Source organism: Bufo bufo, chromosome 1, assembly GCF_905171765.1.
Source record: "Bufo bufo chromosome 1, aBufBuf1.1, whole genome shotgun sequence".
In the NCBI taxonomy this organism is placed as follows: Eukaryota; Metazoa; Chordata; class Amphibia; order Anura; family Bufonidae; genus Bufo; species Bufo bufo.
In genome coordinates, this window is record NC_053389.1 from 153,597,268 (window position 1) to 153,609,534 (window position 12,267).

Sequence of the window (12,267 nt, forward strand, 5' to 3'; positions counted from 1 at the left end):
TGGGTTTTTCAACAGGACAACGCTACAGTACACAATGCCCGCAGGACAAGGGACTTCTTCCAGGAGAATAACATCACTCTTTTGGCCCATCCTGCGTGTTCCCCTGATCTAAATCCAAGTGAGAACCTTTGGGGATGGATGGCAAGGGAAGTTTACAAAAATGGACAACAGTTCCAGACAGTAGATGGCCTTCGTGCGGCCGTCTTCACCACTTGGAGAAATGTTCCCACTCACCTCATGGAAACGCTTGCATCAAGCATGCCGAAACAAATTTTTGAAGTGATAAACAATAACGGCGGAGCTACTCATTACTGAGTTCATGTTTGGAAGTTGGATTTCTGTTTTGGGGGGGTTTAGTTTTTTTTTGGAGGTGTGGTCTAAACTTTTGATCAGCTGAAAAACAGCCTGTTTCAGTTTTATCGTTGTTTTCATTAAATTGAATGCTCAAAAAATGTTTTGTCTCACTCCCATTTCTTCTTGTTGCATGTTGAAGCTCTACTTGGAACCTTGTTAAGATCCAGCAATGCTAAATATGATTTTTTGCCATTTTTCAAGTGGTCTTAAACTTTTGATCAGGACTATATATAGGTGCATTTACCTAGTTCACCAAAATGCTGTCCCTTTGTTGTGGCCATCAGAAGATGCCATTTTCTGTCCTCCTCCAATTCACGTTGATCAACATATGGAGCAGGGGGCTTAGGAGGTGAGGTGCGGGCCACAACAGTTGAATTCAAGAGGGCATGTGTGGTCGCTGGCTGGGTACATGAGTGCCTGATTCTCACAGCATTAATTATCGCTGAGAGTTCATTATGTGCTTGGCCAGCGGCAGAGAGAAGGGCTTGGGTGGGCCCCCTGGGCATCGGCCCACTGGGAAATCTCCCTAACGGGTCTATGGTCGGTCCGCCCCTGATCTCGTGTCAGATGCGGGACACAGTCATTTTCATGTATGGTCATCCGGACTTCTAGAAGGCAAACAAGTCAAGTTATACAGTTGTATGAGAACAGTAGTTTTATGTAATTACAAATCTATGTGGATTTACATTTGGGGAGTCTGGAAATGCTGAACCCGAATGTTGCATATATTAGTTGTTAGGAATTATGATATGTAAGTAGCAGGTTATTTTTCTTCGATCTTTGATCACTGCTTCTATTCATTACCCTGAATAAATATGTTAGCACAAAGCTTCCCTGTGAGCTCATGTCTGACCCATTCACAGCCCACACCCTCAGAAGTTGGAAAGTGAGCTCCGATCACTGCTTTGCTACTGATTTCACCCATGACGCCCTGGCTGAGCAGTTATTTGTGTATCTACTGAGTCATAGTACTTGTGCAGGAGGTGAATCATTAGAAGTCAGGACCCTGGTGCATCACTTAGATCATTCACAGTTCAGCTCCACAAATTCATCTAAATTGTATTCATATTATTCTTGTCTTCACCCTGACCCTCTCATCTTATACCCTCGCCCTCTAATCTAAATATTTAGGGGTCATTTATCAAGTATTAGGTTACTTTCACAATCGCGTTTTGGCTTTCCGTTTGTGAGATCCGTTCAGGGCTCTCACAAGCGGTCCAAAATGGATCAGTTTTGCCCCAATGCATTCTGAATGAAAAAGGATCCGTTCAGAATGCATCAGTTTGCCTGCAATCAGTCTCCATTCCGCCCTGGAGGCGGACATCAAATGTTGCTTGCAGCGTTTTGCTGTCCGCTTGACGAAACTGAGGCAAACGGATCCGTCCTGGCACACAATGTAAGTCAATCAGGACGGATCAGTTTTCTCTGACACAATCTGGCACAATAGAAAACGGATCTGTCTCCCATTGACTTTCAATGGAGTTCATGAAATGCAAACGGATCCGTTCATGACGGATGCATGCGGTTGTATTATTGTAACCGATCCATTTTTGCAGATCCATAACGGATCCGCCCAAAACGCGAGTGTGAAAGTAGCCTTAAATGTGAAAATTGTTGCCAGTTCTCTTTTTGACCGGCCCTGCCACAATATAAAGTTGCACAGCTGATGTCCAAAAACTTTCTAGAGTTGGACGGGATGGAGGTGGAGCGGGGTCGTTTCAGGGGCACCGGCCCCAGCAAAGTTGCCAACGTTTGCCTGGAAACAGGTGTACATGTTGGCTAGAAACATCAGCCTGGGGCTGCTGTAGTTTTTCTGCCGGGCACATGACTGCAGGAGGATTAGCCAAGTTTATGATGATACTCATCATAAATTAGTCTAATCCTTTCGGCAGCGCAAGAGGAAAACAAAGACCGGCGCGAAAACACAGCTCTTTGTAAATGTGCACCTCTGTTCCTTGGTCCCTTTAAGAGTGCAGCAACAACCAGCCCAAAAAAATCAGGTGGCAGCAAGTACCGGTAACTGTAAGTTCATCCATTAAAAGGCAACCAGAATAGACCAGAAGAATTGAGCCGCACCTCTTTGATTTCTTAGGAACAAGACTCAGGCGGCAAGGAACAAGTCACATCTTGGGGGTGATTTACTAAGACCGGCTTTTCACACCTTAGATTCCCCCTGCGCTGACATAAGATTGGGATAATTTATGACAGGGTGTGTGCCTCGTCATAAATTAGATGAATCTAAGGCAGTCTGTACGTCTGGAGAGAAAAACTACTTTCCAGGTGTAAATGTTAATAAATTTGCTGGGACTGGAGTTCCAGCCCTGGCGCAGGCTCTCACACGCCCCACCCAACTGCCGAACAAGGCGTAAAACTGCCCTATAACAAAATATTGTTGCACAGCTGGTTAAAAAATGGGCTTGCGAATATTTTTTGCTACAAAAATGGTTGCCAGTCCCTTAATAAATGCCCCCCTTCCCCCCCCCCCCCCCCCTCGTCTTTACTGTTTGGTTGCTGCAGTTCGGGGAAGACAGGTACAATTGCTGCAAATTGCTGCAAACTCTTTTCTCCAGCCCCATTTTTTATAGATTTCTGATAATCCAGGATGGTTGAGACACCACAGTTCCAAGAATATCAAGATTGCCAAATCAAGGGAAGCTGCCACAACTACCTCTGACATTTTAAAGGGTGTCTGTCGCCACTTTTCACTATAATAAATTGTTTACAGCACCAGGTAGCACCTGGAGTGGAGATAGCAGAACATCAGAGAAGAAGGGCAGGTTTGTGAAGGAGCTCAGTACAGGGAGCACTTCACAGAGAATCCCCACCCTAGGAACTTGCAGGAGCAGAATCTAGCTGAACAAATCTTCCGTCTCACTACTCCTGATGAGAAACGCTCCATAAAAGGTATGTTTGCACTGCTCTTCCCAGCCCCTACCTAGTGCTGTCAGCAGTTTAGAGTTTAGCATGGACAAAACTACTGATAGACTCCCTTTAAAACCCTACTCTTTGTGGCCTAGAGATACAAAGTCTTCCTTGTAAAACATCCACTGTACTTGCTCTCAGAGTGAACTGTGCAAGAATGATGACTGCCAACAGGGCTTAGAGTCAGTGCTAGACCATCGGGTGATTGCTTAATAATCCATGATTGGGACTGTTTTAGCTCTATTCTGTAATTCCAGGAGTTCCAAACTCTCTTGGTTGACAGAACTTTTTTCAGGATTTTCAGAATCACAATACACATAAATATGCAAGTAATGAAAGCAGTGTTGCTAGTATCTCACTATAAAACCTATTGATTGCATCTAATTATAGCCTAATATATCCCAAGGCCTCTAGTCTAGCTCTATGGAGCAATTGTGAGGTGTTCGATGTTCTAACAGGAGAGAAAAATATTTCTGGAACTCGAGCTGAAGTATTTAAAATCTGTTCTTATCTTTTACTGGGAGAACATAGACATGAATAATGCAGCAGAACAGACTTAAATCATTTTGACCTTCACTGCAGAAAGTAAGAATATTATGAGCAGCTCCTAAAAAAAGACCAAATGTGGAAAATCAAACAATCCATATTTTTTCCAACTACCATTTAATGATATAAACTGCAAATTCCCAGAATCTGACTGAGCCTCAAAGCGCAGCTCCACAGCAAGAAGGCCCCAACCCGTTCATGGTTAGGAAATAAACATCACGTTTCTGCTACTTCCTGTTGAATCATTGAAATCAATTCCTAATTAAAATTACATTGGATGCATTTTTTTATGCTACCAAGTGGCCAGCTAAAGGAAATTAATCCCTATGGAGTAGGGAGGGAGATAATGCTCCAGACCACTCTGGAGCTGCTTTTTTCTGAAAAGATAGTTGAAAGTTGCATGGCCGTTGTCGAAAAGTTTTCGACAGTTGAGCAGGACACGGTGGGAGTGGGGGCATATCGGGATGGGAGCACACCTGGTCATAAAATAGTCTTATCCTCCGGCTATGGAAGGGGAAACAAAGGCCGGCCTGAAAATGACAGACATTGCTCCCCAATGTAACTTAGGATTTTTGCGGATCCTGCAGAACACAAGGGGCTTTGTAAACAGCAATAATAGTGCTTTTTGCTGATGATGTCCTGTTCATGGCCTTCAACCCTGAGGAAGCTGTATTAATGGGATTCTATATTTCTCATTTACCCTGATATGGACAGTACATTTGCCATTAAATATTACTGCTGGTATTTATATGTTATTTTTTGTTGTTGGTCTCTGCCATGTTTTTTTTTTTGCAGTGTTGTATTCTATCCATACAGACTAAGGCCTCATGCACACGACCATATTTTTTCTGCGGTCCGCAAAATGGGGTTCCGTTTTCCCGTGATCCGTGACCGTTTTTTCGTCCGTGGGTCTTCCTTGATTTTTGGAGGATCCGCGGACATGAAAAAAAAGTCGTTTTGGTGTCCGCCTGGCCGTGCGGAGCCAAACGGATCCGTCCTGAATTACAATGCAAGTCAATGGGGACGGATCCGTTTGACGTTGACACAATATGGTGCCATTTCAAACAGATCCGTCCCCATTGACTTTCAATGTAAAGTCTGGAGTCCCTTTTATACCATCGGATCGGAGTTTTCTCCAATCCGATGGTATATTTTAACTTGAAGCGTCCCCATCACCATGGGAACGCCTCTATGTTAGAATATACTGTCGGATATGAGTTAGATCGTGAAACCTCATTTCCGACAGTATATTCTAACACAGAGGCGTTCCCATGGTGATGGGGACGCTTCTAGTTAGAATATACTACAAACTGTGTACATGACTACCCCCTGCTGCCTAGCAGCATCCGATCTCTTACAGGGGGCCGTGATCAGCACAATTAACCCCTCAGGTGCCGCACCTGAAGGGGTTAATTGTACTATCATATCCCCCTGTAAGAGATCAGGGCTGCCAAGCAGCAGGGGGCAGACCCCCCCCCCCCCCCAGTTTGAATATCATTGGTGGCCAGTGCGGCCCCCCCCCCCCCTTCCTCCCTCTATTGTAATAATTCGTTGGTGGCACAGTGTGCGCCCCCCCCTTCCTCCCTCTATTGTAATAAATCGTTGGTGGCACAGTGTGCGCCCCCCATTGGCCCCCCCTCCCTCTATAGCATTAACAACATTGGTGGCCAGTGTGCGGCCTCCCATCTACCCCCCCCCCCCGATCATTGGTGGCAGCGGGTTACTAGCAATAGTACAATAGTAAAAGATTCATACTTACCTGGGAGCTGCGATGTCTGCTTCCGGCCGGGAGCTCCTCCTACTGGTAAGTGACAGTTCATTTAGCAATGCGCCGCACAGACCTGTCACTTAACAGTAGGTGGAGCTCCCGGCCGGACACGAACATCGCAGCAGCCGGTAAGTATGAATCTTCTACTATTGTACTATTGCTAAGTAACCATGGCAACCAGGACTGTAGTAGCGTCCTGGTTGCCATGGTTACCGATCGGAGCCCCAGCGATTAAACTGGGACTCCGATCGGAACTCCGCTGCCACCAATGATGGGGGGGGGGAGATGGGAGGCCGCACACTGGCCACCAATGTTGTTAATGCTATAGAGGGAGGGGGGCACACTGTGCCACCAACGAATTATTACAATAGAGGGAGGGAGGAGGGGGGGGCGCACACTGTGCCACCAATGAATTATTACAATAGAGGGAGGAAGGGGGGGGGCGGGGGGGGGGCACACTGTGCCACCAACGAATTATTACAATAGAGGGAGGGGGGGGGCGCACACTGTGCCACCAACGAATTATTACAATAGAGGGAGGGGGGGCCGCACTGGCCACCAACCTATTATTACAATAGAGGGGGGGGGCCGCACTGGCCACCAATGATATTCAAACTGGGGAGGGGGGGGAGGGTCTGCCCCCTGCTGCCTGGCAGCCCTGATCTCTTACAGGGGGCCGTGATCAGCACAATTAACCCCTTCAGGTGCCGCACCTGAAGGGGTTAATTGTGCTGATCACGGCCCCCTGTAAGAGATCGGGTGCTGCCAGGCAGCAGGGGGCAGTCTTGTACACAGTTTGTAGTGTATTCTAACTAGAAGCGTCCCCATCACCATGGGAACGCTTCTGTGTTAGAATATACTGTCGGTTCTGAGTTTTCACGAAGTGAAAACTCAGCTTTGAAAAAGCTTTTATGCAGACGGATCTTCGGATCCGTCTGTATAAAAACTAACCTACGGCCACGGATCACGGACACGGATGCCAATCTTGTGTGCATCCGTGTCCTTTCACGGACCCATTGACTTGAATGGGTCCGTGAACCGTTGGCCGTGAAAAAAATAGGACAGGTCATATTTTTTTCACGGCCAGGAAACACGGATCACGGATGCGGCTGCAAAACGGTGCATTTTCCGATTTTTCCACGGACCTATTGAAAGTCAATGGGTCCGCGAAAAAAAACTGAAAATGGCACAACGGCCACGGGTGCGCACAACGGTCGTGTGCATGAGGCCTAAGGCCGACAGTATATTCTAACACAGAAGCGTTCCCATGGTGATGGGGACGCTTCTAGTTAGAATACACTACAAACTGTGTACAAGACTGCCCCCTGCTGCCTGGCAGCACCCGATCTCTTACAGGGGGCCGTGATCAGCACAATTAACCCCTTCAGGTACGGCACCTGAAAGGGTTAATTGTACTATCATATCCCCCTGTAAGAGATCAGGGCTGCCAGGCAGCAGGGGGCAGACCCCCCCCCCCCCTCCCCAGTTTGAATATCATTGATGGCCAATGCGGCCCCCCCCCCCCCTCTATTGTAATAATAGGTTGGTGGCCAGTGCGGCCCCCCCCCCTCTATTGTAATAATAGGTTGGTGGCCAGTGCGGCCCCCCCCCCCTCCCTCTATTGTAATAATTCGTTGGTGGCACAGTGTGCGCCCCCCCTCCCTCTATTGTAATAATTCGTTGGTGGCACAGTGTGCGCCCCCCATCGGCCCCCCTCCCTCTATAGCATTAACAACATTGGTGGCCAGTGTGCGGCCTCCCATCTCCCCCCCCCCCATCATTGGTGGCAGCGGAGTTCCGATCGGAGTCCCAGTTTAATCGCTTGGGCTCCGATCGGTAACCATGGCAACCAGGACGCTACTACAGTCCTGGTTGCCATGGTTACTTAGCAATAGTACAATAGTAGAAGATTCATACTTACCTGCTGCTGCGATGTTCGTGTCCGGCCGGGAGCTCCACCTACTGGTAAGTGACAGGTCTGTGCGGCGCATTGCTAAATGAACCGTCACTTCCCAGTAGGAGGAGCTCCCGGCCGGACACGAACATCGCAGCTCCCAGGTAAGTATGAATCTTTTACTATTGTGCTATTGCTAGTAACCCGCTGCCACCAATGATCGGGGGGGGGGGGGGGGAGAGATGGGAGGCCGCACACTGGCCACCAATGTTGTTAATGCTATAGAGGGAGGGGGGGCCGATGGGGGGCGCACACTGTGCCACCAACGATTTATTACAATAGAGGGAGGAAGGGGGGGGGGCGCACACTGTGCCACCAACGATTTATTACAATAGAGGGAGGAAGGGGGGGGGGGCGCACACTGTGCCACCAACGATTTATTACAATAGAGGGAGGGAGGGGGGGGGCCCACACTGTGCCACCAACGATTTATTACAATAGAGGGAGGGAGGGGGGGGCCCACACTGTGCCACCAACGATTTATTACAATAGAGGGAGGAAGGGGGGGGGCCGCACTGGCCACCAATGATATTCAAACTGGGGAGGGGGGGGGGGGGGGTCTGCCCCCTGCTGCCTGGCAGCCCTGATCTCTTACAGGGGGATATGATAGTACAATTAACCCCTTCAGGTGCGGCACCTGAGGGGTTAATTGTGCTGATCACAGCCCCCTGTAAAAGATCGGGTGCTGCCAGGCAGCAGGGGGCAATCATGTACACAGTTTGTAGTATATTCTAACTAGAAGCGTCCCCATCCCCATGGGAACGCCTCTGTGTTAGAATATACTGTCGGAAATGAGGTTTCACGATCTAACTCATATCCGACAGTATATTCTAACATAGAGGCGTTCCCATGGTGATGGGGACGCTTCAAGTTAAAATATACCATCGGATTGGAGAAAACTCCGATCCGATGGTATAAAAGGGACTCCAGACTTTACATTGAAAGTCAATGGGGACGGATCCGTTTGAAATGGCACCATATTGTGTCAACGTCAAACGGATCCGTCCCCATTGACTTGCATTGTAATTCAGGACGGATCCGTTTGGCTCCGCACGGCCAGGCGGACACCAAAACGACTTTTTTTTCATGTCCGTGGATCCTCCAAAAATCAAGGAAGACCCACGGACGAAAAAACGGTCACGGATCACGGGAAAACGGAACCCCGTTTTGCGGACCGCAAAAAAATACGGTCGTGTTCATGAGGCCTAAGGCCGCAAAAACGGGTCCCGTTTTTCCGTGATCCGTGACCGTTTTTTCGTCCGTGGGTCTTCCTTGATTTTTGGAGGATCCACGGACATGAAAAAAAAGTCGTTTTGGTGTCCGCCTGGCCGTGCGGAGCCAAACGGATCCGTCCTGAATTACAATGCAAGTCAATGGGGACGGATCCGTTTGACGTTGACACAATATGGTGCCATTTCAAACGGATCCGTCCCCATTGACTTTCAATGTAAAGTCTGGAGTCCCTTTTATACCATCGGATCGGAGTTTTCTCCAATCCGATGGTATATTTTAACTTGAAGCGTCCCCATCACCATGGGAACGCCTCTATGTTAGAATATACTGTCGGATATGAGTTAGATCGTGAAACCTCATTTCCGACAGTATATTCTAACACAGAGGCGTTCCCATGGTGATGGGGACGCTTCTAGTTAGAATATACTACAAACTGTGTACATGACTGCCCCCTGCTGCCTAGCAGCATCCGATCTCTTACAGGGGGCCGTGATCAGCACAATTAACCCCTCAAGTGCCGCACCTGAAGGGGTTAATTGTACTATCATATCCCCCTGTAAGAGATCAGGGCTGCCAGGCAGAAGGGGGCAGACCCCCCCCCTCCCCAGTTTGAATATCATTGATGGCCAGTGCGGCCCCCCCCCCCCTTCCTCCCTCTATTGTAATAATTCGTATGTGGCACAGTGTGCGCCCCCCGCCCCCCCCCTTCCTCCCTCTATTGTAATAAATCGTTGGTGGCACAGTGTGCGCCCCCCCGCCCCCCCCTTCCTCCCTCTATTGTAATAAATCGTTGGTGGCACAGTGTGCGCCCCCCCCCCTCCTCCCTCTATTGTAATAAATCGTTGGTGGCACAGTGTGCGCCCCCCATCGGCCCCCCCTCCCTCTATAGCATTAACAACATTGGTGGCCAGTGTGCGGCCTCCCATCCCCCCCCCCCTTCCCGATCTTTGGTGGCAGCGGGTTACTAGCAATAGTACAATAGTAAAAGATTCATACTTACCTGGGAGCTGCGATGTTCGTGTCCGGCCGGGAGCTCCTCCTACTGGTAAGTGACAGTTCATTTAGCAATGCGCCGCACAGACCTGAGGCTGTCACTTACCAGTAGGTGGAGCTCCCGGCCGGACACGAACATCGCAGCAGCAGGTAAGTATGAATCTTCTACTATTGTACTATTGCTAAGTAACCATGGCAACCAGGACTGTAGTAGCGTCCTGGTTGCCATGGTTACCGATCGGAGCCCCAGCGATTAAACTGGGACTCCGATCGGAACTCCGCTGCCACCAATGATGGGGGGGGGGGGGAGATGGGAGGCCGCACACTGGCCACCAATGTTGTTAATGCTATAGAGGGAGGGGGGGCCGATGGGGGGCGCACACTGTGCCACCAACAAATTATTACAATAGAGGGAGGGAGGGGGGGGCGCACACTGTGCCACCAACGAATTATTACAATAGAGGGGGGGAGGGGCACACTGGCCATCAATGATAATTAAACTGGGGGGGGGGGGTCTGCCCCCTGCTGCCTGGCAGCCCTGATCTCTTACAGGGGGATATGATAGTACAATTAACCCTTTCAGGTGCCGCACCTGAAGGGGTTAATTGTGCTGATCACGGCCCCCTGTAAGAGATCGGGTGCTGCCAGGCAGCAGGGGGCAGTCTTGTACACAGTTTGTAGTGTATTCTAACTAGAAGCGTCCCCATCACCATGGGAACGCTTCTGTGTTAGAATATACTGTCGGTTCTGAGTTTTCACGAAGTGAAAACTCAGCTTTGAAAAAGCTTTATGCAGACGGATCTTCGGATCCGTCTGTATAAAAACTAACCTACGGCCACGGATCACGGACACGGATGCCAATCTTGTGTGCATCCGTGTTCTTTCACGGACCCATTGACTTGAATGGGTCCGTGAACCGTTGGCCGTGAAAAAAATAGGACAGGTCATATTTTTTTCACGGCCAGGAAACACGGATCACGGATGCGGCTGCAAAACGGTGCATTTTCCGATTTTTCCACGGACCCATTGAAAGTCTATGGGTCCGCGAAAAAAAACGGAAAACGACACAACGGCCACGGGTGCACACAACGGTCGTGTGCATGAGGCCTAAGGCTACTTTCACACCTGCGTTAGGTGCGGATCCGTCTGGTATCTGCACAGACGGATCTGCACCTATAATGCAAACGCTTGTATCCGTTCAGAACGGATCCGTTTGCATTATTCTTTTTAAAAAAAAGTCTAAGTCAAAACGGATCAATCTTGACTTACATTGAAAGTCAATGGGGGACGGATCCATTTTCAACAGCACCATATTGTGTCAGTGAAAACGGATCCGTCCCCATTGACTTACATTGTAAGTCAGGACGGATCCGTTTGGCTCCGCATCTCCAGGCGGACACCAAAACGCTGCAAGCAGCGTTTTGGTGTCCGCATCCAGAGTGGAATGGAGGCTGAACGGAGCCAAACTGATGCATTCTGAACGGATCCTTATCCATTCAGAATGCATTGGGGCTGAACTGATCCGTTTTGAACCGTTTGTGAGATCCCTGAAACGGATCTCACAAACGGAATTCAAAACGCCAGTGTGAAAGTACCCTAAGCTGAGCTGTTTGTGGCAAGTATTCTTTAAGTTTTTCACCTTGTATTATTATTATTCATCTTTATTTATATAGCAGCAACACACTCCACTAGACTTTACAATCAGAGGGGAAGTGTACAAACAAGATAATAAACCATATAATCAACAATTCAAACTATTGGAGTGAGAGCCATTTATTGGATTAATAAAATATTGTAGGGCAAAGCCAAACTATGCCACGATTTTTGTGGAAAAATCATGTGGCCACAGGCTGTGTGAAATTCTGATTGCTAAGGCCTCATGCACACGACCGTTGTTATGTTCCGTTCCGCAAAACGGGGTTCCGTTGTTGCGTGATCCGTTTCCGTTTTTGTTTCCGTGTGTCTTCCTTTATTTTTGGAGGACCACCAGACATAAAGGAATGTAAAAAAAAGTCTAAGACAGGTTTGCCATGCAAATGATAGGAAAAAAACGGATGCGGACGCACGGACGACAATCTTGTGTGCCTCCGGGTTTTTTAGCGGTCCCATTGACTTGAATGGGTCCACGAACCGTTTTCTGCGAAAATAATAGGACAGGTTAAATTTTTTGGACGGACTGGAACCACGGATCACAGACGCGGATGGCAAACGGTGCATTAGCTGAGTTTTCAACGGACCCATTGAAAATTAATAGGTCCGCAGAAAATCACAAAAAACGGCGCAACGGACACGGAATAAAACAACGGTCGTGTGCATGAACTGCAGTTCAATGGACACAACCTCACCCACCCATGACAGCCATGAGCACATGATGTGGAATAAATCATTAAAAGTTATATTTCACCAACATGGTTCATAATTGGTTCTCCCTGCTCCATTTTGCTTCTGGCCACCCTAGGTGCTGGATTATCTTCCTCTTGCAGTCAGTCCTCTGCCG

At 48.5% G+C, this 12,267-nt stretch overlaps 1 long non-coding RNA gene across 1 annotated transcript in view; it reads left to right on the forward strand.

Moving 5' to 3' along the window:
* Positions 1 to 3,098: 3,098 nt before the first annotated feature.
* The window catches only part of LOC120999856, a 53,635-nt gene continuing 44,466 nt past the window's right edge, over positions 3,099 to 12,267 (forward strand). The window contains exon 1 of the long non-coding RNA XR_005778661.1: positions 3,099 to 3,258. This is a non-coding gene — a long non-coding RNA (uncharacterized LOC120999856). The remainder of the gene's footprint in view (positions 3,259 to 12,267) is intronic.